Below are 2635 nucleotides of genomic sequence, written 5' to 3'. Positions count from 1 at the left end.
TATATATATATATATATATATATATATATATATATATATATATATATATATATATATAAGGAAACCATGGTTACTGTCACAAAAAGTATTAAGATACCGAAGGCAGTGTTTCCTCATTAGTTTTGGATTTAAGGAAAAATATTTAACAGGAGAAGAATCTTACAGGTTTGCATGGGCTTATGCTTTGTGTACCTCAGTTAATTCTGTAGAAAAAATAGATTTAATGGGTGGCAATTACCTTTGTATGTTCATTTTTAAACAATATTATGTAAAGTCTTTATTTGTATTGCAGTACTTTTTGTTGTCCCTCATTCAGTATGCATATAGCAGAACATTTTAGCACCTGTCATTTTTTGTTATAATTAAAATTGAATGGTTTATAACAGAGTACATATTTGCATATAAGAATAATTTTGTCTTACACTTCTAAAGTTCATTACAGAAACTGTCTTAAGTCTCAATCTTGAAATAATGATGTGAATTAAAATGAAGTAACTGAAGCAGGACTTCTCTGCTTTCCTGCATGTGCTGCCTGGGCTTAGGATGGGAAGAGCAGCCCATGGAGCTGGGAAAGTGCTGAGGGTGCAAGCTTGGGGGGTAGCTCTTTCCCATCCTGTTCCTTTGTTCAGCCCTAAGGAGGTGAAGGGGTGGGGTGGTGAAAGTATCCCAGGAGTGTCTTCCTCTTCTTCAACCTTCTGGGAGTCAGCCCCAGCTTGACTTCACTCTCCTAGAACTGGGCAGGTGCAGCATCCAGGGAAATGGCAGGGCCAGCAGCCAGTTATGGGGGCAGGAGACTGTATCAATGGGTGGGAGCTGGATGGGGCAGTGCCTAGAGAAAGTACAGTAAGATTGGGGTTAGTGCCTATTAGAGAGGGCTGCAGGGTGTAGGGCACAGAAGAGGGAGCTGAGATCAGTGCCTAGGGAAGGGATGATATTGAAGTGTCCTACCTATCAACCAGAAGTAAAAGGAAGAGGACGTCTCCCAGATTGTGCATTTCAGGGTAACTTTTTTCTGAAATGCTCCTACACAAAGGGGAAATTCGCCCTAAGAATTCAAAAGTCAGGTACCAGACCAAAAAGTAATATAACTTGCTTAAAAATTGTGAGGATTTTCTTTTTTTTTTGGTATCATGATTCTTCTTTGAGTGATGATCCCTATGTGTATTCATATGTGGGATATGCATGTGCATCATACGCCTGTGTCCGGAATTTCTTGTAGGCATTGTCCATTGGCTTGCACACGTGCAGTAGCTCTCCTTATGCTCCCAACCAACGTCATAAAGGGCGATGTGGGCCAAAGCCTTTCCAGTTCCTTCTTACCACCACATGGTTTGCATCAGAATTTTTGATGTTCTCAGCTCCTTTTTATTGTGTCATTCCTATAAGAATCATATGTAGTTAGTTTTTTAGTTTTAATAGATTAGTGCAGCATAGCTAGATAGCATTTTTTTCCCCCCTGAGAAGTCTGGGATTATGCCCAGGGTTCAAAAACTGTTTCCTTCTCTAGCTCCTTTTCTGTGAACGACAAACATCAACACTTCCTCTACTGCGTGGGTGAGGTTCACATTTCTGACAAGTACAGCATCTCACTCCTTTCCCCCCAGAACTCATGAGGGTCGAGACTCAGAAAACACCTCATGGAGAAGGCAATGAAGCCTTGGTCAGATTTGGGCTGGGGACCCACCCTGTACATCAGTCTCAACAATCAAGTAGCACCCATCCGACCACAAGCTCAGGAACGGAGGGTAGGTCTTCACACTAGAGTAAGGGGCACTCTCTTAGATGGAAAGGCAAGTCATCTATGTCTAAAACTATCCTGAAAAGAAGGGATTGTGGAGATTAATGGAAGGAGGAGGCACACGTCAGAGCCCTAGGGGGGCTCATGTCAGGGCCCTAGTGGGGCTCTGGGTGATCGCTACTTCCCACCACCCAACACAGATGTAATGAGGTTGAGTAGTGTCCGCAAAAGAGAAACTAAACAACTAATTATTCCTCAAGAAAGGTTTTTAATGACTTAAGACTATAAAGGCAACACAGGCAGAATAAGAAAAACAGAATTAAAGACCAGCACTGAGTGAGGATTAATACAAATGGCAAGTTATACTGGAGACAAGCACAAGTACAAGTAATATTATGCATTAACTACCTATTCCTGTAAGTGCACATATAAAGGGTAAATAATATTGAAAATAGTCACAAGCACATGCAACACTAGTATTACTGATTGCCTAGCAACTTCACATGTACTGTAACCACCCTCAACAAATACAATTCTAAATGCAATACTAATACATTGATTAATTATATTTTTACTAACTTTAACCTACCTATAACCTTATATAACAACTTATAAACTTTTATTGACTTTTATGATAAACTTGATGGTAACTTACTGAAGACAGGCACAGCAACTTGTAAAGCTATTATGGTTTATAAACTACTAGCTTCACCAGCGCTGTACCTGCTTCCAGCAAGGCCAAAACATATACAGTTGTTATATATTGATTAGCTATTGACTACTACTATTTTTAAACAACTTAAACAATTTACTAATATAATTAAACTATAGTATTAATACAGACTTAAGATTAACTAGCTCGTGCACAACCAGACCTCTTCACTCCGAAACCTTACC

At 39.6% G+C, this 2635-nt stretch overlaps 1 protein-coding gene across 5 annotated transcripts in view; it reads left to right on the top strand.

The window, feature by feature from the left end:
• PDE7A (phosphodiesterase 7A) overlaps positions 1-2635 on the top strand; it is a 129972-nt gene that overhangs the window by 71693 nt on the left and 55644 nt on the right. The gene's annotated exons all lie outside the window — the stretch shown is intronic.

Source organism: Terrapene carolina, unplaced genomic scaffold (assembly GCF_002925995.2).
Source record: "Terrapene carolina triunguis isolate 2854851 unplaced genomic scaffold, T_m_triunguis-2.0 Scaffold58, whole genome shotgun sequence".
Lineage (NCBI taxonomy): Eukaryota > Metazoa > Chordata > Testudines > Emydidae > Terrapene > Terrapene triunguis.
Note: the sequence above shows the minus strand (reverse complement) of the source record. Positions and strands in the feature narration are given on the sequence as shown.